The sequence below is a fragment of the Rhinolophus ferrumequinum genome, chromosome 3 (assembly GCF_004115265.2).
Source record: "Rhinolophus ferrumequinum isolate MPI-CBG mRhiFer1 chromosome 3, mRhiFer1_v1.p, whole genome shotgun sequence".
NCBI classification, from domain to species: Eukaryota; Metazoa; Chordata; class Mammalia; order Chiroptera; family Rhinolophidae; genus Rhinolophus; species Rhinolophus ferrumequinum.
Genome location: NC_046286.1, coordinates 73,796,799 through 73,824,484, shown reverse-complemented (window position 1 = coordinate 73,824,484; position 27,686 = coordinate 73,796,799). Strand labels below are relative to the sequence as shown.

General features: G+C 35.7%; 1 protein-coding gene across 2 annotated transcripts in view; it reads right to left on the bottom strand.

The window, feature by feature from the left end:
- The window catches only part of RNF217 (ring finger protein 217), a 119,595-nt gene that overhangs the window by 45,440 nt on the left and 46,469 nt on the right, over positions 1-27,686 (bottom strand). The window lies entirely within an intron of this gene.

Below are 27,686 nucleotides of genomic sequence, written 5' to 3'. Positions count from 1 at the left end.
CTCATACACTCCTTTGAATTACTCACACTTCTTCATACTAGCAATATATTCTTTTTCATAATAAAATGCTATTCACGACCCATGCAATTTCTTGGCCTCTACATGTCTATCTTTCTCAGAATAATTTCCTGAAAAGATCACTAGCAAACAAGTCATCATGATTAAGCAAAGTACATTCATTCATTTATTCAACAAGTTACACATTTCCTTAATTCAAGCACGCATTTTTTTCAACTTAATTATCTCAAAAGTCAAGATTATCTTACAATCGATAGTCATCAGCATTGAGTCATAGTTTACTCTGCAGTATTTTTATTTTCTTGGTGGCTCATAATATAATACTGAATCCTACAATTGATTACACCTTAGATTTCAATGACATGTGGCTTTTATGGGTCAGGCACTGTGATGGACTCCGGAGAGAGGAGGAGGGAGACACAGTGCTTCTACTGGAGGAAATGCATGATAAACAACTAAATAAACCAGACAGATTGTAATCAGTGTTATGAAAGAACTGATCAGAGAAGGTATCTCTGAGGAGGTGACAACTGGAACTGAGAACTAAAGGGCCTGTCATACAGATAACGTGGGGGACGAGACTTCAGGCAAAGGAAACAAGGACCGTGGCCCCACGGCAGAAGGTGCCTGATGTGCAGATAACAGAACTGAGTGACTGAAACACTAAATGGGCCACAACATACAGGCCTTATTGGCTGTGATAAGTGTAGCTTGGATTCTAAATTCAATATGAATTACTGACTGGTTTTATGAGGAGTCACATAACCTGATTTATATTAGAAAAATCATTCGGGTTCTTCCTGGAGAACGGGCTGTAGAAAAACAAAAATGGAGACTAGGAGAACAGCAGGACTCTGGATTGTACCTGTTCTTCCTACCAGTGGCATCTGCTTCTGGCAGTTGTCCAGGCAGTAGACGATAAATGAATGAAGTAGATAGCAAGAGGCAGGCAGAGATGGGGTACATTTTGGAAGTGCAATCGATGGTGTTTGGTGAAGGACCAGATACGGAGGATGAAGTAAAGGAAGAAATCAAGGATGACTCCAGGTTTTTGGCTTGAAATAATCTGTTGATAGGTGGGTGCTAAGTATTGAGAAGTTTTTAATAAAACATAGTTTACATGGATACATGACATTGGCTGGAAGTCATTGAGTGCAAATTTATTATAGTAACAAGAATAAAGATCACTACTTTATCCAAAAAACTTATATTGAGTTCCTACAATATTACAGGTAAAGAATATAAAGGACCAGGATATAAAGTAGTTTAAGCCATGAAACTTGCCTTCATGGAATTTGAGGATAAGGATTTAAATTAAATTTGTGTTGATAACCTCTTCTAGCAACTTGAGATTTGATTGTACTAATTCACTTAATACTTTACCCAATGTTTCTTGTCCCAGACAAGAAAAAGCTAAAGGAGTTCATCATCACCAAACCAGTATTACAAGGAATCTTAGAGGGACTTCTTTAAGATGAGAGGGGGTTAGGGATGGGTGAAAAGGAGAAGAGATTAATTAGTACAAATTGGTTGTTACACCGTACTCATGGGGATGTAGGGTATACCATAAAGAATATAGTCAATAATACTGTAATAACTACATATGGTGCCAGATAGGTATTAGATCCATCAGGGTGATAGACGGAAATGGTGTTGGGGGCAGGGTGAAAAAGGCGAAGATCTTAAGAAATACAAATTGGTAGTTACAAAATAGTCATAGGGATATAAAGTATAGGGAATATATTCAATAATATGGTAAAAACTATGTATAATGCCAGGTGGTACTAGATATGGGGATCGCTTCCTAAATTATATAAATGTCTAACCAATATGCTGTACACTTGAAACTAATATAAAATAATATTGTATGTCAATGCTAATTGAAAATTGTAAAAAGGGAGGAAAAGATCGATAATACTGTGATATTGTGGTACAGTGTCAGATGGTTGCTGGACTTGTCGTGGCGACCACTTCTTTTGCATAGGGAATAAAATCAATAATGTGGTAATAACACTATAAAGAGCTAGGTGGGTTCTGTTGAATAACTATGATGTACACCTGAAACTAACATATTGTGTGTTAAAAAAATCTTTAAAAAAACCCTGATAAATTGGAATAAATACAATTTAAACTGCTGTTCAGCAACAGATGCTGTTAAGAGTGTAGGATGCAAACAAGAGTAGGAGAATATATTTGCATTATGTAACGAACAAAGTTTTGTTTATCCAGAATATATAAAGAATGCATCCAAACAAGACAAAGGCAGATCACCAATCCAACAGAAAAATGGGCAAGGTACTTCATAAAAGAAGTACAATAAATTACAATAAACACATGAAAGTGTGTTCAACTTCATGAATTATCAGGGAAATAAACAGTAAAACCACAATTACATGTAATTTTGAATAAAGTAATTGAATACTGAAAGCACTTAAAGATTCAACAAAATAATGTTTAAATAGTTAAAATAATAACTATACAATTAATGTAGTATTAGTTTTCTATTTAATCATACCAAACGTATTTTTCTATATAAAATCACCCTTTGGTATTACTTAAACTTTTTCCCTCTTTCCTGTCCACCCCGAACTTCCATGCTCCCTTACCCACTTAAGTAAATTTTTAAAATTTTCATTCAGGTTTTTGAATAAGGTCATACATTCTCATAGTTGAAAAAACAAAAAGTACCATGTAGATATAAATTAGCAAGTCTCTCTCTTACAACTGTACTCTTTTTCTTCCCCGCCTATCCCACCAACGGCTGCTGTTTCCTTCATAAAACTTTTTAAGCATATACAAGACACGTAAATGTACATATTGTGCCCCTCTTTTTACACAAATGTGAGCAAATGTTATTCACCTTGCTTTCTTTACTTGACTATATATTGTGCAGACATTTTCATAACACGTATGAAGTTTCCTTGTATTTTGTTTGTTTTAATAACTGCCTAATATTCCACTGTACTATAGCCAGTCTTATTTCCCATATTGACAGACATTTAGATGGTTTCAACTATATAGTATTTTGCTAAGGTGAATAAAGCCACAATGAATAACCGTAATACAAAAATTTTTCACATGTGTGCAAGTATATTGTAAGATAAATTCCCTAGATTAGAATTGCTGGATCAAAGGAAACATGCTTATATTTTTAACGGGCAGTCCCAATATGCTTTCAGTTGGGGAGTTAAACGGATCTTCACAGTGCAGATGCAACAATGAGGCAGAAAAGGAATCATTTGTGAATACTTATAATAAAGCTTTACCCAACAGGTGAATCGTACCTTCAGATATAGGAGTTAAAAGTGTACTAAATGGTTTTTTTCTTAATTTCTGGAACGAATTATAAACTTAATCCATTTTTTCTCCTTGAAAGGCATACGGAGATGTATTATTAGAAGTTAAGCCAACAATTCTTTTTTTTTTTCTCTTTCTTTTTTGGATTCAATAGCTTATCTTCATTCTTTAAGAAGATAACTCCCAAATCCTAATCAGTCCCTAAAGAATATTAGTATGAAGGGAATTTTCAGCGCAAATTACTTAGTAACTATGTAGACTGAAAGAAAAATGTCTCAGATAAACAGGATGAGTACATAGTCATATAACTGATAAAATTTACTTTTGAGAGGCAGATACTTGAACAGACTAGATATTTGATTATACTCTATTAGAGAGGGAAATATTTTAACTTTACTTTGTTTATATGTTACCCACACTTTTTCCCCATTACATTCATCTAAATCAGATATTCCAGTCTCTTAGAATCAGAAAGTAAAGGCACTCTCTACGTAATTTATAAAAAGAACTCCCAAATGGGAATCAGATACAAGATTCTGCTGCCATTTATGTGGCTGTGTGTCCTTGATTAAGGAGCTAGAGTGAGGGGCAGTGCCAAATTGAGTCTGCAATCTACTCTTTTAACTACTATATATACTTTACAGTGCTTTAGCTAGAGCAAAAGCTTTAGAGAGCTTAGATGAGCTTTCGGTATTTTTTGTAGGTAAGTTAGAGCATGTCTTACATGATTTGAAATAGCAGGGAATCCTGAAGGTGAATTAATCCCTCTGTAAGAGAGTTAGTTGTGTGTGTCCTTGACTCAATAAAAGTTTGCTAATATTTATCTTCCTTGATATTTAGAAAGCAGTATTTCACAAACTTAATTTTAGAGATAGAAAAACTTTTATGCTTCTTGTTTGAGAACATTTTAAATTCTGCCTTCCTTCATAATTCAGTATTCTCATTCATCACTCAGCATTCATATAACTTATACTTTCATTTATCTTTAAATATATGCCTTAAGGCATATATTTATATGCCCAATTTTCTTATAAATTTAACCAAGAATGAAAATACAGATATATGGTTATAAAAATGTAGATAAATAGTTCACAGTAATAAACATGAAATGGCATTGCAAATATTTTTAGTTGAGTCAGTACCAAAGAGTAGTAATTAGCATTACTCTAGTGGGAGAGGAAAGCCTTCTTTTTTTTCTTCTTTTTTTTTAACCCAGGGGTTTAATTTCAGTAAAAAGACACCGTGAAAATTTCAGAGACTAGAAAAAATTCATACTTTAGAAAAATATTTTACAGAACTTCTATCTTTCCTCTTCATTGATTTTTTTTTTCTCTTGGCCTCCAAAATATGATTAAATATTCCAAAAATGCCAAAGTAAACAAGCAAAAGCCATTTGTGGTTTAGTTATGGAAATCTATTCTGCCTTTCTACAAATCATAGTAAATTCTCTAAACAACTCTGCACAGTGACATAACAAAGCAAAATTTTGCAAATACAGACGATTTTGAGGAATTATGGATAGGCAGATTTGTTCCATTGACTCCAGTGTGGGCACATTTAAGGTAGTAGATGCAGGCAAAATTATTGCAAAATAGACATATTGGCCCAGGAGAGTAATGGAGTAGCTCCTTAAATTTGTTCCCTGGGCACAAGTTATTTCTAATTCTCTCTTGGGCCTTAAGGGATGTGTTTACCTACCTTTCTTGGTAACGGATCTTCAAATACTTTAAGACACCTATCACATCCCTCTAGTCTATTCTTCCAGGAAAACATCCCTACTTCTTTAACTATTCCTCATATATTGTTTGAAGTCTATCCTTCTTCCTAGCTTTGTTGATTTATAATACTATATCACCCAGAAATGAAAGCCATCATGCAGGTATTGTCTGGCCACTGGGGAAACAGGATTGTCCTCAACCGCAGTAAAAACTGAAAGGAAGGAAAAGAAGAAAAGCTCCCAGGAATTATAAATTACCAAAATTAACCCAAGAAGTGGAAAACTTGAATGGGTCAGTTACATTAGAAAACATTAGCGTATGTCTTCTTCTAGCAAAGCATCTATTTCCTAGGTTTTCATCTCTGTTGCAATAGAATATTCTCTTAGGTTCTCCCTCTTTCTCTCTGTGGTTTTCTCTTTTCTCATCCTATTTTTCTCACCTTGTCTCTTTCTTATTTTGTTCACTTTTACTTTCTTTGATCCTTAAATCAGGATCCTAAAAGAATTAATCTTTTATTTTATTTCTTAAAGTAACTAGCTTTTGGGCTGCTTATCCTTTATATTGCTTTTTCGTTTTCCTTTTTTAAATGTTTATGTTCAGTATTATCCACTTCCTGCTTTTGTTTCATTTTGTTATTCTTTTCCTAGTTTCTTAAAATGATTCCTTAGTCGCTTTGTTTTCTGTTTTTCCTCTTTAGTAATGAACACAGTTTTTGCTATGTTCCAAAATTTTGGAATAAAGTGTTCTGTTTTCATGTCTTCTTTTAGTGTTTCTTAATTTCTATGCAGTTAAAACATTTTGGTGAGTTTTTCTAATATTTATTTTCAACTTTACTTGACTCTGAATAGAGTAAGTAGACTTAAAATCTTAATTTTAAAAATATTAAGGTTTTATTTCTAGCCCATTAAATAATCTTTTAAAATGTTTTTTTTTGGACGTTAAAGTTTTTTACTCTAATCAAGAGATGTAAGGTTCTATATAGATTTCTATTAAATCACAGCTTTGATGTCATAAGTCAATTAATCTGAGCTCATTATTTATCTACTGGATCTACTCCTGGAAGAGAAGTATTGAAATTGCTGACTATGTGTTTTTTTTCAAATTACTGTTGCACTTCTAGTTTATATATTTTTGGTTTATATAGTTAATGGCAATGTTGCTGGTGCGTACAGGCTCATGGCATATCTTTGTAAAATAGTCTTCTCGCTTTTACATTTAAATTCTACCTCTACTTCATCAGGGATTAATACTGCCACTTCTTCCCTCTTTTTATTGGCATTTTCCTCCTGTGACTTTGCACCTCTCTTCTCACCTCAATTTCTTTTTAAATCACTTTGCTCTAAGTGATTCTATGGATTAGTTTTAATTCAATTCCCAAGTATTAATATTTATTCAGTGCCTACCGTGAGCAAGGCAAGACACTCTAGTAGCTACTGGGGGGAATTTAAAGGTGAATAAACTGCTCCTCTCAAATAATTTCCAGTTTATCAGGGGAGACAGACATGGGAATAACCACAGTTCGGGCAGAGAAGCACAAAATAGACTGCTTTTGACTTTTCATGGAAAAGAAGGTATTTTTAATTAAACCAGAGAAGCACAAAATAGACTGCTTTTGACTTTTCATGGAAAAGAAGATATTTTTAATTAAACCATGAAGAATGAAAAGGATCGCGATGAGTAGATTTGGTTATTTTATTTCTTTAAAAAATATGAAAAATAATATAAAAGACACATCTGATAATATTAGATAAGAAAACATAATGAACAGTGCATTTATATCAGTATGAGAAAGTATACATGGAAACACATGAACTGAGAAGGGAGAAGAAATTACTAAAAATGGACTTTTCAGGCTGTGCAATTATTTTTTTCTTAGCGTTCTAATATTTTTGTTAAATTTTTGATCATACAGTAATTTTTATTTTGCCTGTGTTTTCTAAACTATAGTAGGTGATAGATTTAGAATTAATAGCAAAACCAATAACCAACACTTTACTCTTGAAAACAAGACAGGATACTGAGAATTTGGGTATAGGATTCTACCTCTCAAAACTGAATTATGAACATCACTTAGGTTTGTTTCTGAAGACATTTGGTAATCTCAGCTTCTGTTCCATACCATTGCACTAATGTTTTCTGGTCTTTGTCTTAACCTTCTGTAGTGTGTAACAGAGAAAGTAAAGTAAACCTTTGGTAATCCCATCCCACACAGTGCTGCTGTCATCTCAGCTAATTCATAGAAAGCAATGTTCCTTTTATGGAGCTGATGTCAAAATAGTTGTTTTTGGTTTTTTTCAAATCCCAAAATCTTTCTTACGGAAAATTGTTTAGTAAATAGAACAACAAAATCACATTTATGATACTACTTGTAAGCTTGAAAGTAATTCAAGTTTGACACTTCTAAAAAACACACGTTCCGTATTTTTACTCACAACCATTAAATGCTTTCCCCCCCCACAGGTTTTGGTCTTTCAGTATTGGCAAGCATCAATGCTTTCCTAAACGTCAAACCAAGTTAACATGGTTCTTTAACTTAAAAAGAGCAATTTCAACAGAGCCTTTTCATGCCAAAACAAAGAATCTTTGTGCACCATCCACCCAGTTCTAGGAATAGTCTGTTCATTACCTGGAGATTTTAAATTCAATGAAGAAAAATATAATTCCCTTCTTCTTGGCTTTTATTCATTATTTCCAGACATAAAATACTGTTTAATAGAGTGACCAAATTTTCCTTTATGTCTCCCAGAAACAAAGATAAAATGCATTTGAATGTGAAAAGTGAAAAAATACATATGTTTGTAAATGTCTTCTCTTTTGATGTCCGGATGTTATACTTCTAAAGTAGGGGGAAATCTTATTAAAAATAAGATTTTTAAAAGATTTTAAAATATCTTTTAAAAATATGACTGGGATAGTGAAGTGTCCAAAAATGACTTGCATGGTCAATGAATATACCATAAACTCTTACTGAAAGTTCTCTGACTAGATTGAAAAGGTCTTGAATTACTGCAAATACATTTTTAGAAAATCCCACTCTGCTTCAACTGAGCTTTTTTAAATGACTATCATACAACAAAGGAAACCTCTCCACTTTTCTACTGGCCTACAAGGTAAACTGAATTGCTCATATATTAAAACTGAGATAACTCAAATGTGAGATTTTTGATTGAAATAATTCACTTAAGAAAATTAATTATATGGGGAGACAGTAAGATAGGGACCACATCACAAGACTGGGAGCTATATAGAAACAGAACACATCACAATATTTTAATACAATTAATAATCATAAGTAAAGCAGAAAATCAAGTTGTTTTTAAAAACTCATGCTTTTCTCTTATGGGCCATACATAGATACAAATGTAAAGGGAGAATAACATAATATAAATATGTTATATATATTTTATAGTATTTATGTATTTTTATATTTGCAGTATTTGTATAAATACTATATTTATACTTTATATACTATATAAATACTTCATGTATATATAAATACTACTTTGCATTGGTATTATATCAAGTTTCATTAAATGTTCTCATCTCTTAATACTGAAGTACAATAAATTGCCATAATATATATTCTAGAAATTAAATTTTGGATTTCTTTGGATAATTACCCAGAAATGGGATTACTGGGTCCTTCTTTGTCACTTGTTATAGCCTTTGTTTTAAAGTATAGTTTTTCTGCTATAATTATCACTACCACATCTTTTTCTACTTTGTTTCCATTTAATGAAATGTCTTTTTCTCATCATTTTACTTTCAGTCTGTGTGTGTGTCTTTCAATCTGAAGGGGGAGCTTGTAGCCAGCATATGTAAGGGTCTTATTTTCTTACCTATTCAGCCACCCCATCTTTTGATTGGAACATTTAATCCATTTACATTTAAAGTAATTGTTCATATATATATATATATATATATATATATATATATATGTGTAGTTTTTACCATTTTATTATTCATATATATATACACACACACACACATATATATATAACATAATATATATATATATATATATATATATATATATATATATATATATATATAAAATGTTATCGATGTCCCTCTAACATTCCTTGTAATACTGGCCAGCTGCTGCTTGTGCTGGGCTTAGGGATGCTCAGCCAGAGTTATGGGACATGCCAAAGCCAGATGCTGCTTGTTTGGGCTTTGTAAATCTTTGAGAGATTTTAAGAAAGTCAGCAGCATGAGCCAACGCAGGCTATCTATATGGAAAAGCTACTGGAAGTGGCTTGGGTGTGCCTGAAAGTTGGGTGGGGCATGGTTTCTGGGAATCATTGGGCAGGGCAGACAGAAGGTGATAGCCAATTTGTTGGAGACTCAGATGTGATGTGTGCTGCATCTGCACACAAGGAAGCAGAGGACTCAACAAAGAAATAATACTTCCACCAGCTCCTCCCTCTGGGAGAAAGTTGCCCCTCCAGCCCTCACCCTGCAGCCAGACAATTCAGTTCCTCCAGTGTCCCTGAAGCCTTTCGAGTTGCTGCCCCAGAGCTGGAGCTCAGAGTGAGTGAGTCCATCCGTGGGCATCAGCAAGTCCGTCCGTGGTCCTTTGAAGAGGAGCACCTGGGAGTGCAGCTGCCCTCCGTCTCACTCAGCCACAATCTCTGCTGGTTTTCACAGCCAGAAGTTATAGGGACTTCTGTCACTGGCACTGAAACACTGGGCTGGGGAGGGTTTGGGACTCCTCGATCCTCAGAGGGGGAACTTTGCAGCTGTGATTTCCCTCCCAATTTTCAGTTGTCACATGCAGGTATGGGACCAGCATGTTCTGCGTCTCTGACCCTCCTACCAGACTTGAGATGGCTTCGTCTGTATGTCCTTAGGTGTAGAGCTTCAGTTCAGCTAGACTTCAGGAGATTCTCAATTATGGTTGTTTTGTGGTTTATTTGTAATTGATGTAGTTCTGAGAGGAGGTAAGCACAGCATTTACATAATCTGCCATCTTGTCTGGAAAATCGCAAAGCCTTTTGGTTTGATGTAGTCCCATTTTTAAATTTTTTTCTTGTTTCCCTTGCCTGAGGAGATATATCAGTAAAAATATTACTAAGGATAACGTCTGAGAGTTTACTTCCTGTATTTTCTTCTAGGAGTTTTATGGTTTGGGGTCTCACATTTAAGTCTTTAATCCATTTTATTTTTGAATATGGTGTAAGAAGGTGGTCCAGTTTTATTTATTTTTTTTTGCATGTCTTTGTCCAGGTTTCCCCAGTACCATTTATTGAATAGACTGTCTTTACCCCAATATTAATTCTTGCTTCCTTTGTCATAGACTAAATGACCACATAGGTGTGGATTTATTTCTGGGCTCCCCGTTCTGTTCCCTTGATCTATGTATCTGTTTTTATGTCAATACCATGCTGTTTTGATTATTATGGCCTTGTAATATAATTTGATATCAGGTAGCATGATACCTCCAGTTTTGTTCTTCTTTCTCAGAATTGCCATGGCTATTCGAGGTGTTTTATGGTTCCATATAAATTTTATGATTATTTGTTCTAGTTCTGCAAAAAATGCCATTGGTATTTTGATAGGGATTGCATTGAATCTGTAGATTGCTTTGGGTAGTATGAACACTTTAACTATGTTAATTCTTCCCACCCATGAACATGGTATATGTTTCCATTTATTTGTATCTTCTTTAATTTCTTTCTTCAATGTCTTATAGTTTTCTGAGTACAGGTCTTTTACTTCCTTGGTTAAATTTATTCCTAAGTATTTTATTTTATTTTGGTGCAATTGTAAATAGGATTATTTTCTTAATTTCTCTGATAGTTCATTATCAGTATATAAAATGCAAATGATTTCTGAATATTAATTTTGTATTCTGCTACTTTATTAAATTTATTTATCAATTCTAATAGTTTTCTGTTGGAATCTTTGGGGTTCTCTATATAGAGTATTATGTCATCTGCAAATAATGACAGTTTTACTTCTTCCTTTCCCATTTGATGGCATTTATTTCTTTTTCTTGTCTGACTGCTGTGGCTAGTACTGTGGCCAGTAATATGTTGAATAAAAGTAGTGAAAGAGGGCATCTTTGATGTTCCTGATCTGAAGGAGAAGTCTTTTAAGTTTTCCCCATTGCGTATGGTATTAGCTGTGGGTTTGTCACATATGGCCTTTATAATATTATGTTGAGATATGTTCCCTGTGTTCCCACTTTGCTGAAGTTTTTATCATAAATGGATGCTAGATTTTGTCAAACATTTTTTCTGCATCTATTGATATGACCACATGGTTTTTATTTTTCATTTTGTTTATGTAATGCATCACATTAACTGATCTGCAAAAAATGAGCCAACCTGGCATACCAGGAATGAATCTCACTTGATTGTGGTGCATGATCTTTTTAATGTATTGCTAAATTTGGTTTCAGCAATATATATTTATTATATATATTAGGATTTTTGTATCTATGTTCTTTACGGATATCAGCCTAGACTTTTTGTTTTTTGTCATGCTTTGTCTGGTTTTGGAATCAGGGTAATGGTGGCCTCATAAAATGGCCTTCCCTCCTCTTGGATTTTTCAGAATAGTTTTAGAAGAACAGGTGTTAATTCTTTTTTGAATGTTTGGCAAAATTCACCTGTGAAGCCATCTGATCCAGGACTTTCATTTGTTGGAAGTTTGTTGATTACCGATTCAATTTCGTTGGTAGTAATTGGTCTGTTCAGATTTTCTGTTTCTTCTTGATTCAGTCTTGGACAATTGTATGCTTCTTGGAATTTATTGATTTCTTCCAGATTGTTCAATTTGTTGGCAAATAGTTGCTCGTAGTATTTTCTTAATTTTTTTTTTTGTATTTCTGTGGTATCCATTGTCACCTCTCGTCTTTCATTTCTGATTTTATTTATTTGGGTTTTTCTCTCTTTTTTCCTTGATGAGTCTGGTTAAAGGTTTGTCAATTGTGTTTATCTTTTCAAATAAACAGTTCTTGGTTCTATTGATCTTTTGTATTGTTTTTTAGTCTCTATTTAGTTTATTTCTGCTCTGATCTTCATTGTTTCAGTCCTAGTACTCACTTTGGGCTTTATTTGCTGTTCTTTTTCCAGTTCTCTTAGGTATAAAGATAGATTTGATTTTTTGTTTGTTCCTCATTGCTATGAGTTTCCCTTTTAGGACTGCTTTCACTGTGCCCCATATACTTTAGGTCATTGTGTTTTCATTTTCGTTTGTCTCAGGTATCTTTTGATTTCTACCTTGATCTCATTGTGGACCCATTCATTATTTAGTACTATATTACTTAAGTATTTGTGTTTTTCAGGGTTTTTTTTTTTCTTGTAATTGGTTTCTATTTTCATAACATTGTTTTCAGAGAAGACATTTGATATGATTTGAATCTTCTTATATTTACTGAGACTTGTGTGACCTAACAAGTGGTCAATCTTGGAAAATGTTCCAGGTGCACTTGAAAAGAATGTATACATATATTCTGCTGCTTTGGGGTGAAATGCTCTAAAAATGTCAATTAAATATTGATATTTGTTGGTCTACTGTGTCCTTTAAGGCCGCCGTTTCTGTGTTGATTTTCTGTCTGGAAGATCTGTCCATTGTTGTCAGTGGGGTGTTCAAGTCCCCTATTATGATTGTGTTACTGTTGATCTCTGCGTTTATGTCAGTCAATATTTGTTTTATATATTTAGGTGCTCCTATGTTGAGTGCATATTTACTAACGTGATGTCCTCTAGTTGGACTGATTCCTTTATTATTATGCAATGTTCTTCTTTGTCTCTTATTATAGCCTTCATTTTAAAGTCTATTGTGTCTAAGTATTGCTACCCCAGCTTTCTTCTCATTTCCATTTGTGTGAAATATCTTTTTCTATCCCTTTACTTTCAGTCTATGTGTGTCTTTCAATCTGAGATGGGTCTCTTATAGACAGCATATGCATGGGTCTTGTTTTCTCATCCATTCAGCTACCCTATGTGTTTTTATTGGAGCATTTACATTTACAATCTATTTACATTTAAAGTGATTATTGATAGGTACATAGTTATTGCTGTTTTATTATTCATATTTTTTTATCTTCATTTGTTTGTTTTCTCCTTTCTTCTACCTAAAGAAGTCCATTTAACATTTCTTGTAATAGTGGCTTAGTAGTAATGAATTTCATTAGCTTTTTATTGTCTGGGAAGCTCTTTCTCTCTCCTTAAATTTTAAATGATAGCTTTACTGGGTAGAGTGGTCTTGGTTGTAGGCCCTTGGTTTTCATTACTTTGAATATTTCAGGCCACTCCATTGTGGCCTGCAAAGTCTCTGTTGAGAAATCAGCTGATAATTTTATGGGAGCTCCCTTCTAAGTAACTAGTTGTCCTTCTCTTGTTGTTTTTAGGATTTTCTTTGTCTTTAACCTTTGCCATTCTAATTATAATGTGTCTTGGTGGGCCAGTTTGGGTTCATCTTGTTTGGGACTCTTTGCTTATATGTCTATTTCCTTTGCCAGGTTAGGGAAGTTTTCAGTTATTATTTCTTCAAGTAGGTTCTTGATCCCTGGCTCCCTCTCTTCTCCTGGTGCTCCTGATGTGAATGTTGTTACACTTGATGTTGTCCCACAGGTCCCTTATACTATTTTTTTTTATTCTATTTTTGTTGCTCTGATTGGGTGTTTTCTGCTACCTTGTCTTCTAAATTGCTGATTCTATCCTATGCTTCATCTAATCTCTGCTGTTGATTCCTTCTAGTGTAGTCTTCATTTCGGTTATTGTATTCTTTATTTCTGACTGGTTCGTTTTGGTTTCTATGTTCTTCTGTATGTTTACTATCTTTTTGTTGAAATTTTCACTAAGTTCCTTAAGCATTCTTATAACCAGTGTTTTAAACCAGTGGTAGGTTGGTTGCCTCCATTCTATTAGTTCTATTTCTGGGGGTTTCTCCTGTTCTTTGATTTGGGGCACATTTCTTTGTTTTCTCATTCTGGCTGCCTCTCTGTGTTTGCTTGCACATATTAAGTAGCTCTACTATGTTTCAGTCTTTGCTAAGTGGGCTTATGTAGTAGGTGTCCTGTGTGGTCCAGTGGCACAGTTTCCTGTGTGTGTGTTCCAGGAGTGTCCCTTGTGTGTGTTGTGTATATTCTCCTGTTGTAGTTGAGCCTTGACTACTTTTGGCATGTCAGTGGGTAGGATTGATTCCCAGGCTGACTGACTGTGAGGATTAGCTATGTTCACAATACATGAGCTGCTCTGTGCGTGGGGTGACCCCCCCTCAGAGGGGGGATGCACACCTGCAGGCTCTTGTACCCGCTGAGACAACCCTTTGGGTGTGTCGCTTATGGGCTAACCAGGTAGTGTTCTGGTGTGGTGTGAGGCTGGCCTCTGGGTGTGCTGTTTTTAGTGTCTCTTGAGAGGGGCTCCCATGCAGGCCATTTTCAGCCTTGCCTGTTAACAGCCTTGGGCTACCTGCTAGGAGCTACCAAGCTATATGTGGTTGTTTGCTGCCTGTGCTGCACCTGGAGGTGTGTGTGGTGGCCTCACTGTGAACCAAGGCTGGCTGTCACCAGTATTGGGCTGGGGGCAGCTCAGCAAAAAGCCCAGGGTCCCCTAGGCCTATTTCAATATGCTTGCTGCCCATAAGGCTCAGCTGTTGAAAGAGCATTCTTAGGTGCGTGGGCTGGGCTAGTTGACCTCATGTTGAGAGTGCGTCTGGTGGTGCAGTGCTAGCTGGGTGGGGCAAGGATCCAGGGAGTCACGAAGCATGGCTGGTGGTTTTTGCAGATTAATGCAGATTCAGTTCTTGTGCCAGTGCCTGGCCTGTGACCACTTTCCAAAATGCCCTGCGAACAATGCAGCCAGCCACCATTTGCTTCAGGCCCACACGTCCCCGAGAGATATGCAAGGAAGGCTACGACACAGGTTGTGACTCACTGCCCACCCTAAAATTTCAACAGGCCGCTGTGGGCCATCCACTGTTATAAAAGGCTTCTGTAGCTTGTGGGGCAGAACTGGTGCCCAGGAGCCAGGAGTGCCCCCAGTGATGAAGTACTAGCAGTGCAGGGCAGGGACCCAGGGTGTCACCAAGGTGGTGTGCATGTGCTGATTTTACCAGACCAACGCGGTATCAGATTTGGTCCTTTACGGGATGGTTCAGCATAGAAAAGACGGTGCCTTACTGTAAGCTACACATCAGGCAGGTGCCACACAGGGACAATGGTGGCGGTCCCTCCAGCCCTCACCCTGAAGTTGCACAACTCAGTCTTTCTCCATATTCTCTGGCACCTCTCAGTTTGCCACCACTCCACCAGACACCAGGTCAGTATTTGCAAGCGAGTGAGTCTGTGTGCGGGCTCTTTAAGAGGATGTCTGGGTTTTGTGCCGCCGTCTGTCTCACTGGGATGGACAAACATAGTCATTGCTGATTTTCACCATCAGTTGTTGTGGGAACACCTCTTCCTAGCACAGGACTCCTGGGCTGGGGAGCCTGGACTGGGTCGGGACCCCTCCCTCTTCTGTGGGAACCTTTGCCACTGAGGTGTCCCTCTGGTGTTCCACCACTCTGTGGGTTTGGGTCTACTCATTTCAGGTCTCCACCCCTCCTACCAGTCTTGATGTGGCCTCTTCTTTAAATCCTTAGTTACAGTGAATCAACTAGTCTTCAGTTGATTCTTGAGGCTGATTGTTCTATAAGTTATTTGTAATTTTGGTGTGATTTGGGGAGGCAGTAAGCATAGCGTCCACCTAATCCACCATCCGGGACCTTTCTCCTGCTTTAATTTTTTTTTTATTCAGTAATGGAGGTAGATTTGGGCAGTTATGTCAATCACACACCCACTTGGCTTCCATGGGGTCAAGCATTACCCAGGAAAGTAGTGCAATTCGTGGAGAGTTTAGGGATTGGATATGGAAACTTGCCTTTAAAAAGACTGACTCAATAAACATCTCACTTTGATTCACTATTTTTTTCAGAGAAAAGTTTTTAATATGTTTTAATTTTATGCTCTCAAAACAGGAATGCAGTGTCGTCTGCCATTCTTTCTACCGCAGAAAAGTGGAACACTGATGACATGCTTGTGCTCTACTCTAAATACTTAAATTTTAAACCTTCCAGAAACTTCTGGTATTGTCACAGTGAATTGAATAATGATGGCGATAATAGCAGCAACTAACATTTATTGAATGTGTGATAGCCAACCACTGTTCTAAGCACTTTCTATCAATCACCTCATTTTTTCTTAATAAAGATCCTATCAGGATCTCAAAGCACCGAAGAATAAGTAATTTGCCCAAGGTCACACAAAAAGAACTTGCTGAACTTTACTGCAGACATCGCCCACGCCTGGACACATTGGCACTATGCCCTGCAGATGCCTACCCAGACTTGGCAAAATTAACCACTTGGAATAATAATGCCATGCTACTAGTGGCTACTGAGAATTCTTAAATGCTTCATCAAAAGCACTAAATGCCTCTCTACACATGGTACTTTGATAACCATAAGCAGTCAACCTTCACTTCTCTCTTCTAGGCACAGTGCTGTAGACAAACAGATGGTCTCCTAGCTCATCTGGGCTGGCATCATTTAGCAGCAGCCCTTCTCTGTGTCTGTTTGGTCACCCCTTCCTCACCTATGAACCATTTTTAATTTTCACGTCTCTCCTCCAGGCCTCACCTCCCTTCCCTTTCAGCTGACTGATCCACATGCAATCAGCAACCTCACCTCCCACCTGACAGGGGCAAATCCAATGTGGTCAGATGAGAATGCCTTCACTTTCTGTTCCCCACTCATAAGGGGGTGCATTCTCCTCCTTTGTCTTTAGAAAGCGGGACCTCTCAAACTTCCTAAGACGAATACTTCTACCTGCCTTGTCAGGGATCTCAACTCTCTCTGGTAACTTCAGGCAAGCACATAAACATGCTCAAGTTTCTCCCATGATAACAGAAAAAATAAAAACTCACTAGGACCCGACGGTCTTATTCTCTACGTCTTATTCTCCTTCCATTTTCAGCCAAGCTAACTAAAAGATTATTTAACATTCTTGTCTGTGTCCACATTTAAAAACCTACTACTATTACTATCTGTCTCACCCCTCCACTTTAAGCAACTTTCTACAAAATTAGCAATGACATTCTCATTGCTAAATACCCTTGTGAATCCTTATGTTACTTGTCTCCTCTGCAGCTCTGACACTGTTGACACCTGCTTCTTTTTTGACCTCTAACACACCACGTCCTCTTGGTTCTTGATACTTCCTTCTGTCCCCTTTGTGGATTCTTCCAATGGCTATCTCTTAAAGCTTCCCCAGTCTCCAAGTGTCCCTTTATAATGGGTTATTCTCACTGAGTAATCTTTCTGAGAGTTATACCCCAGGGTTTCAACTCCACACATATGCTAGAGGATTCTCCATGTAAACTCCAGCCTAGATCTCTCTGTTGAGCTTCTGATACACGCAATCCCCTACTCGATGGCTCCAGTCAAATACTTCAAACTTAGCCTAAAACTGAATTCACCTTCACCCTGTCTCTCCCTGACAGCCCACTTTCTGTCATGTTCCTTAGCATAGGGAGTGGCACAGAAACAAAGTATTATCTCCTCTTGACTTTTCTTTTGCCTCATCTGTCCCTCAACCAATCAATCAATGAAATTCTACTTTATTCGCACTCCAAAGAACCATTTACATCTTTTGATCTCCACTGCTGCTAAGTCAGTCCAGGCTCTGGAGTACTCTTTCTAAAACACAAATCTAATCATGATACTCCACTAATTAAAATATTTCAATAATACCTTTGTACTCAGGATTAAGTGAACACTCCCTAGTATCACAATTTGAATACTTTTCCAGATTCCCTGTTGCCATCCCCTTCAGTGCAGGCTAAGCCCCAGTCATATACTGGTTTGCCTCTGGAACATGGTGTTCCTTCTACCTGGGAAATTCTTCACACCCACTTTCTGAAGTAGTTCTGGAAGACCTCTTTCATGAGTGTCTTTGGCTGTGCTGTCGTGGCTGCCTTGATGTCCTGAATTGATTCAAAACGATTATTCTAAGACTCTTGACATATATTGCCAAACTGCTTTCCAAAAGCCGTATTTATTTACAGTCTATGATAGTAACAATTTATCACACTTTGCTCTATATGAGTGCCGTTATTTAAAAAACAAGCATACAAACTAAAACAACACAACAACCTCCAAAACTTTTGTCTTTAATGTGATAAGCAAAAATGGCAGTATTATTATTTTAATGTATGTGGTTTTAAAATGTTTTTACTTATTGTAAGCTTTAATATTCATCAGCATATGTATTTGTTGTTTTCTCCTTTTCTGTGAAACTTCCAGCAAAGTGCTGACCTATAATAATAGCTTGATGTGCTATACATACTATGCAGTATTCATGGAGATTATATAATATTCCATGTGAAGTCAGAATGGTTTCCAGCAAGATGAGCCAAAGCAACAAGCCTGGATCCAGAGTCCAACCCTGAACAGATGTTTGCTTGGCAGTCTAGTTGCAAGAATTAACATCAAAAAGCAGGGCAATTAAAAAAAAAATACAAGCAGATCTCACATCCATGAATCATGATTCTGTAAATGTCTCAAACCATCTGGATGACTGGGTTCCAATCCTCCATTTTGAGAGACCTTCATGACAGTACCAAAGACACGGGACCTCTGAATACCAAATGCTCACAGGGTATTGTTTGTCTGCCTCTTAAATTGCTTCTCATTCTCTACCTCTTAATAATGGATATTGATGTAAACATCTCAAGCTCTCTTTCCCTGGATTACATACTTCTCATTGGCACATACCACATTTTACTTATCTTGGTATCCCAGGAAGCACCCGGACTCTGCCATGCACACAGTAAGCACTTAGTATTTGTTTGTTGAAATAAATTGAACTAGAATAATCAAAGTCTTGGCAGATGTCTGATCTCAAGCCAGAAGGTGTTTCTTAATTGCACTGGTCATTGTTTATCATTACAATAAACAGCTCTTTATAAAGTCCTGCTGATGGTGGGAAGTCTGGCACGGGAAACACACCAGCCGCAGTGCCTATAAAGAGCAATGTAAGAGAACAGTACTTGGCTTCTGAGGCAGGTGGAGTGCCTTCACAGCATGTGTATGGTCCTTGCCAAGGCTTACTGTGTGCTTTTTCATAAAGCTGACTGAGATATGAGGCAAACTGTGATTTCAATATGATATGCAAAATTGGCAATATATTATCATTTTAATGTATATTATTTCAGCCAAGGATTATTCATTTTCGTAGTAAACAGATGGCGACAGGCAATTCTCAAAGGGGAAAAAGAGGAGTGTTCATCTGAATAGCAACTTAGAGAGATTTTCATTTTAATGTCTCACTATTATTTGATTGCATATTTTCAAAACATTTATACGATGTGATAAAAAAATACAATGAATGTTTAAATTAAAAAAATATATATATTACAGTAAAAGACACATTGCCATTAATCCCCCTCACTTCTAACATACTTATCCCATCGTTCTTGCCACTTTCTGAAGCAGTTCTGGAAGTCCTCTTTTGTGAGTGTCTTAAGCTGTGCTGTCATGGCTGACTCAATGTCCTGAATCAATTCAAAACGTTTACCTTTCATAGTCATTTTGACTTTGGGGAAGACCCAGAAGTTGCACGGGGTCAGATCTGGCGAATAAGATGGATGAGGATACACCGTAATATTTTTATTTGATAGAAATTGCCGTACCAGAAGTGACGTGTGACACAGGGCATTGTCATTATGGAGGATGATTTACGGCATATTTTAAAGCACACCTTCTCTCAACCGTAGTTCACACCTGACTGACTGCACCAGACAAGTTGAAACTTGTCACACACTGTTACTAAGGTTCGATGCACCCCTTCCCATATTGAAGATCCCTGCCTTTCCATTGGATGGCTCTTGGCAGTAGGATTCACTGTATTTTGTGATCACATGTCATAACTGAGATGTATCCCACATTTTAGGAAACATGCTGATGGCCTTCAATTCCACACCATTTCTTTTGCAAAATCAAAACCTTCACTAAGTCCCTGTCCTGGCAAAGAATTTGCTAGAGTACTTAAAAAAAAAAAAAATGCATGAAGTAATCTGTCTCTCAAATTATTTCTTTCCAGATTTCAATTCTGAAACATTTAAAGTCTTTCTCTCCCTCCCTCCTCTCTCTCTCTCTCTCTCTCTCTCTCTCTCTCTCACACACACACACACACACACACACACACACACCTCTTATTTTTTCTTCTCTTTTGTTTAACCATTTAAGAAAATAGGGGCATACTTTTAGTTAATCACAATATAACCACCTCTTCAGGAAACTTAGCACAGATAAAATATTTCTACCTAATACACATTCTATATTCCTATTTGCCCAATTGTCACTATTGCTGATTTTTAAAAATCATTCAGTATTCAATCAAAGATCATATAGTCCATTTGCTTGTCATTTCTCTTTCATCTGTTTAATTTTTCAGCTTAAAAAATATTTGTTATTAACATTTGAGAAATTCAGGCCACTTGTTCTATAGAATGTCTCACAATTTGGAATTGTTCATTATTTCCCCATAAAAAATGTGACAAACATTTTGGTGATGTGTGCTTTCTGTGGTGTTAGGTCAAGAAGCACATTCTTTCAGTTTACTCCATTATTGTGATGACAAGTTTGATTACTTTGTTATGGTGATACCTGTCAGATCTCTCTAATGTAAAAGTACTTTTTCCCCTTGCAATTAATATGCAATCTGTAATTGACACTAAACCATGTGACTATATTTTGTTCCCCAACAACACTTTACCCAATGGTTTTATCATCTACCGATGATCCTTCCTGAATCAGATATTGTACTGGGGGTTGCAAATGTATTTTTTTAGTTCTATTATTCCTCCTATATGTATTGGCTGGCATTCTTCTTAAAGAGCATTTTTCATATCACATTTTAAAAAATGTATCACTATAGACTTAGCATTTCCTTTTTCATTCATTATGTTACAATCCATCACCATCACGCAGATTGTACCAAACTTGGCCATTGGGGACCTCTTTAAGTCAGTGTCCTTTTGCTAGGTCTGCATTAGTCTTGAACAATTCCTTTCCTAGAGCTGGAATCTGCTGATTTTCCAAAGAATGCTGTTTCTTTTCATGGGGAATACTGTTTTGAAACCAAAATCCAAGTTTCAGAGGCTCTTATTTCTACTCGGGTATCATTGCCTCTAGTCCCTTCCAGGCATCAGTTATTAAATATGTATATGTATATACAGAGGGTGCCAAAAAAATGTATACGCATTTTAAGAGAGAAAAAAAAACTATTAAAATTGTAATACTCTATACTGATAACAAAAGATGAATACAAGTCACATTTGACTTCTGCAATTATAATACAAGAGGTGTTCAAAGTGGTTACCGTCAGCATCCAGACACTTCTGATTATGGCAAACTACCGCTTGAGCAACGTTGAGCAGTGTCCACTTGTATACCTTTTTTTGGCACCCCCGGTATATAATTATATATTATATAAATTTTATATATTTACATGTACTTTAAAATATAAAATATGTCTAAAATATAATTTTCCTTTATTTTAAATCAGCATTTAATACTTATGCCTGCAATTCTAACCCAATATTACAAGGGTTCTTTCTCATTTTTCCTCACTCATATATATGTCTCTTCTCCCATGGTGAAAAAAACTGTTATTAATGTTATTTATTTATTTGCTTCATCTTTCAATACACATGTAAGAATTTCCTAGTTACTATACCAACTAGCAACAACAAACCATACATAAAGATCAAGATTTATTTAAAATTCTCTTTTTACTAAAAATGCATCTTGCTTGCTAAGCATACAGTCAGAGCACTATGTTTAAAGTTGTCTGAATTAATTCTTCTGGGTCTTTATGAATTGATTTGCTAAATAATTTAGCTTCTTTGTTTCTGTTCATATTCTACCTTCAGGCTTACTATTTTAAAAAATCATTTTTTATTTAATTTTATTTACAAGAAGCAAAATAGTAACATGATTCAAAATCAAAACTACATAGGAAAGTATATTAAGAATATTTTTACTGTTACTCTACCTTCCAACCTGTACCCACCCACCTCTTCTGATAAACATTCCACTCTTTCTTGTGTATCCTTCCTATGTTTCTTTTTGTAGAAATAAGCAAATATATTTATATATTCATATTTCTTTCATATTTTGCCCTCAAGTTATTTCTGATCTAGTTGAAGAGCTAAAGCATTCCCAGATAAATAGTTAAGTAAAGAATACAAGGCAGAATATTGGTGACAAAATTGGTGACACATACACTAGTACTAAACGTTACGGTGGTCTTCTCCAGTACATTTGTAAGAGGTATTCAGAGACAGATTTTGACAATCAAATTAATCATGCACAGAAATAAAAGTCTTAAACATCCAAAGCTTTGCATTACCAAATACATAACACAATAAGAATAGAATTTTCAAAATTAGCTGAAGCAACCTATAGTCATTTCTTGCATTCATTCCTAACCATCAAATGAGCTCTAGTAATGTGCTATGCACTTGACAAGAAGGAAGAGTTATCAGTATATGTAATCTACTGGAAATCATACAAATATACTTCAGAATTTTTTAAATGTTCAGAAACAGAAGTAGATACAAGCTAAAAGCTCATTTGAAAATAGAGTATACAAAATAATACCTCACTTTAAAATAGAAAACTTAAAGAGTTCTAATAAGTAATAACTCTAATTAGCCTTAGCAGTAAAAACTTTATTAGTGATATGACCTTTGGCTGGAAATTGATTAAATATCCAGACATGATCATTTCTGGATTTAAAGGTAATTAAGTAAAGCCAAAGTGCTATTCAGACGTAATCTGATTTCCCAATGCCTATCAAAAACTTAATGGATTAGAATCAAATACATTTATAGTAAAATATTAAAATAGTATTAATAATATCCAACATTAATCATGTATACCAAGTACTATACCAAGTGCTTTGTATGCATCATTTTGTTCTCTCTTCATAACATTCATTAGGAGGCTATTTTTATTGTTATAATTACCATTATCCACATTTTGCAAATTATACAATTAAGGCTTTTCAAAAGGTAAGTAGCTTTCCCAGGGTCATAGAGCTATACAATACTGTCTATCGTGTTTCCCCAAAAATAAGACCTAGCTGGACCATCAGCTCTAATGCGTCTTTTGGAGTAAAAATTAATATCAGACCTGGTCTTATATTAATATTTATTAATTATTATTGTTAAATACTTAAATATTGATTATTAAATATTATTATTAAATGATTAAATATTATTTAATATAATAATATTATATTAAAATAAGACCGGGTCTTATATAATATAATGTAATATACTATACTATAATATACTATACTATAATACCGGGTATAATATAATATAATACCGGGTCTTATATTAATTTTTGCTCCAAAAGACACATTAGAGCTGATGGTCCAGCTAGGTCTTATTTTCGGGGAAACACAGTACGCAACTTAAAAATGAGAGTTAGGTACAGTGACTAAGTGACTGTCCACTCTACTTTTATCAATAATATACATGTATGCTATTTTAACAAGTCAAATGATTTTTATAAGGTAGATAACAAAACAGAGCTCCAACTCTAACCCCTATTCCAAGAGAGAAAGAGTTTTCAACTCTATTTATTTCTTTCGTTATTACCTTTATGTTTATAGAGACTGTGCTTATGCTCCTATATTAGAAGGTTAGAATTTAGAATTCTCATACCTTTCTCACCATTTTACTTATTTCCATCCTCCCAATAGTGTAACAAGTTTTTGTTAAATAATGCATATTTAGAATGTGATTATATGTAGACATATTCAGAAATGTGACTACATTTATACATATTTAGAATGTGACTATGTTAGTAATATTTACTATTTAGTGCTGATCCTAATAGTATATAATAATGCCATTTTATTTCTTATATAACTACTGCATTCCTAGGACGTAATATTTTCCTTAGTTTTTTATTTTCTAACTTTCTATACTCCTATTACTAATATTTCTTAAACTCTCCAACTGAATTATAAACTCCCCCTGAATATTATTTTCCACATAATCAGGAGAACCAGTTTATCAAGTTCTACTTCTATCTTAGAGCACACTTTCTGGAGCTTTCGGTCCTCTAGCTCCAACATGGACTGGAGCTGAGCCTGCCACTTTTCTCCTATGTTGGAGCCCACAGCTTCCTGGATTGCACATTACCTGCTATCTTGCTTCATTTCCCTGTTTTGGTGGAGAACACCTTCATAGAGGTGTCATGATATCTACTTATTTCAGAGTGAGGCAGTCAAAAGCTGATTGGAAAATCTGGGAACCAGGCTTACTGGCTGATTGAATTCCTATAGTCAAGTGGCAAGCTGGGCTTTTTTGCTAGGAAGTCACCAAGTGTCAGCAACCTTAGGTATTTCTCCTGGGATTATATACTCTCCATAGAAGAATTCTCCAGTTTTGTGCCTGAAAGTGTATGTCTAGCTGCCAGTGTTGGAGCATGTGATCAATTGGGGGCTGGGGGCTCACTGACCTTCATGTGGACTTGTCACAGGTCCTTATTTTCAGTGTAGTGCCTCTACCTCATCAGACTGCTAAACCTCCAATTACCCCAGTTACTCTGGGAGAAGGGTAACTATCTAACTGTGCAGGATCCAGAAAGGTGAGGGCGGTGGGGTTCCTCTTCCTTATTCAGATTTCCAGCTAATCCTATTACCTTCAGCTCCACAACTCACCACCGTCTTCTAAATACTCTGGTGCCTCTTGTCCCAAAGACTTTCTGAGATTCACTGGTGCAGTCTAACCTTTTCTCTCGGTGTCCTGTTTTTTAATCATTTAAGTATCAAATAGCTCTGTTAAGTCAGTTATTCCTCTGTCTGTTTTCTTCTAAAAGGGTCTGGATTTCTGGTCCACTGTTGCATTTTCACTTGTTCTCACTGTCTTTGTGAGTTGAAATCCAAGTTTTGTGAATGCTAATGTGTTTGGAAAGGCTTCAACTAAAATAAACAAGATGTTATGTTTTCAATAAAAATTCTTGTACTCAAGGAGATTTGTCCTTGAACTAATACAATGAGCTCATTCTGTTGTATCAAAATGAGGCATGAATTAAGCTGAGTTTTGAAAAAAAACCTGTAAATAATTCTAATATTATTTTCAATACCAGTACTCCTTGGATTTCCAGCAAGTCACTTGATCTTATGAAAATAAAGATAATTATAACTTTCTTCAAAAGCAGGGTGGAATGCTTAACTAAAAAAAATATTAAAAATAGTGTACAAAATACATTAGCATCATTAATTGATGCTAATGCCAAAGAAGCCCTCTTACCATGCCTCCATAAAGAATATAAAACTTCTCTTTAATGCTTACATGTTACTCTATCCAAACTCTTAAATAGCCAGCATTAGAAATGGCTAGTAGTTGTACTTATAAAAACTCTAATTCTAGGGGTGGCTGGTTAGCTCAATGGTTAGAGCGTGGTGCTCATTAACACCAAGGTTGCCGGTTCGATCCCCACATGGGCCACTGTGAGCTGCACCCTGCTTAAGAAAAACAAAACAAAACTCTAATTCTGTTGACTGTGCACTATCAGGAGGTTGGGTGTAACCAAAAATGGTTTAAATGCATCAGAAAATCTGATTAAGGGAAATATATGGTAACCTCTTTTGTTAAGTGAATAAATGCTAAGTGAATAAATGTATTATTGGATTTGTAATTCTATACATTTTATGCTAACCTTTTACCACTGAATGTGTTAATCCATTTACAATGCTGTGCTCATGCCAATATAACTACTGAACATAATTTGAATAGAAAGATTAATGTAATTGGTGCCCACACTGTAAAAATACACATTCAGTTAAAACTTAATAGTAACTTCCCCAAAAGTCAATGGAATTTAAATATACATAATTAAGGAAGGAATTTAATCCCTATTTTAATCATAGGATTATATACACTTGAGTTTAAAGGCCTATAAAACATATGTTCCTAGTATCAAGTAGAGAGAAATGTGTACACTTCCCAAAATAACATGACCTATTCAGAAACCGTTTTACTCCACGATAGGTTGTTTTGTTCTCTTATGAATTCATGTACCTGTTTTTTATACCTGATTTATAATTCCACAGAATCCTAGAGCAGCTTATAACAAGACAGACAAATATAATAAAGCTGCAAATAGGGATAAAAGAACATCTGACATTTCATCAAAGAACTGGTATAGTTGATTAAAAAACCTTGCTCAGGCAACCCCAATTAGGCCCCAAATTTTACCCTGTGTTTCCCAATGCAAAGACAAATGAGAAAAACATTCAGGTAAATAGCTGCTATTGTCCAATAGAGAAAAGCATGGGAGAGAGAGACATTTTTTCCTACATGGAATTCTAAGAAAATTTGTATGACTCTTCATATAAATAATGTTGATTATCATGAAAGGCAGTTTCATCAAAAGTAGTTTTCAAAAGATGTTTTTGTATGGCCATGTCTTTTTTTCTTTTTAGTTGTATTCACAACTAAGATTTATATAAGCAAAAAGGAAAATAAGCAAAGGGAGAAGGTGTATGGGGCAAAGCCAGAGAAAACCATGTACAAGTTTCCAAGAGTACTCTCCCAGTGGAGTCACACACAATGCACATAATTCTTCCAGCAAAAGACAATGTGTGTGAAGTATCCTGGTTCATTAGAGACTCAGGGCCTCAGCTTTTTACTGTGCACCGCTTGCATAAGCTTCCTATGCAGGGCATGTACCAAAATTCCAGCCTCCCAGAAGAAAGGCAGGTGTTCAGGATAAACCATACTGTGCCCACAAACAGGTTAGGGACAATGACCCACTCTTATCATTTAGGGAAAGTTTCACGTCACTGTAGGAAAATGCTTCCCACTCAAGTTCCCATATGTCAGCCAAGGAGCCAACTTGCAAGCAGACTTTCTAAGGATAGCAAGCTCATGCCTGCTATGTTAAACTCTTTTCTGCACAGATTCTATTAAAATAGCGCACTAATGACCCACTGAATTGATTTCACAACCCATTAATGAGTCATGACTCAGTTTGAAAACACAGCTTTAACCTATCCTATCTTAAACAAGGAATCCCACTATTGACACCATTTTCCCCTAGTTTCTGATTTTATTCTCTGTTCTCACTGTAAAATTTGTCAGAGTGCTCTATATTTTATCTTTACTTTCTACTTTCTCATTGCCAACTCCATGTTTGATTTTTTTTGAGAAAAATTTTAAAATCTAGAAAAGTACAAAGAATAATAAATATAGTCCTGCCATCTAGTAATAATAACTATTAAGTTGTGATGTTTGCTTAGACTCATTTATGTATGTATGGATGCAAATATGTGTCTTCAAGTCCTCTTTATACTTTAATGTACAAGTGTATCCATTTGAATATAGTCAATATATATTGTTCTGTAGTGTGTCTTTTTACATTGGACATTTTTTGAGACCTACATATGTTGGCAGATAAAAATTCAATTTTTTCACTTGAATTGCTATATAATCCCATCATATGAGTATGTCATATTTTATTAATCCATCTGTTTTTGGTAGACTTTGAGGTTGTTTCCCAAAGTTAGTTTTTAGAAATAGTTTAGCAATGAATATCACATACATGTTACCATTATATATGAATATCTCCAGAAGC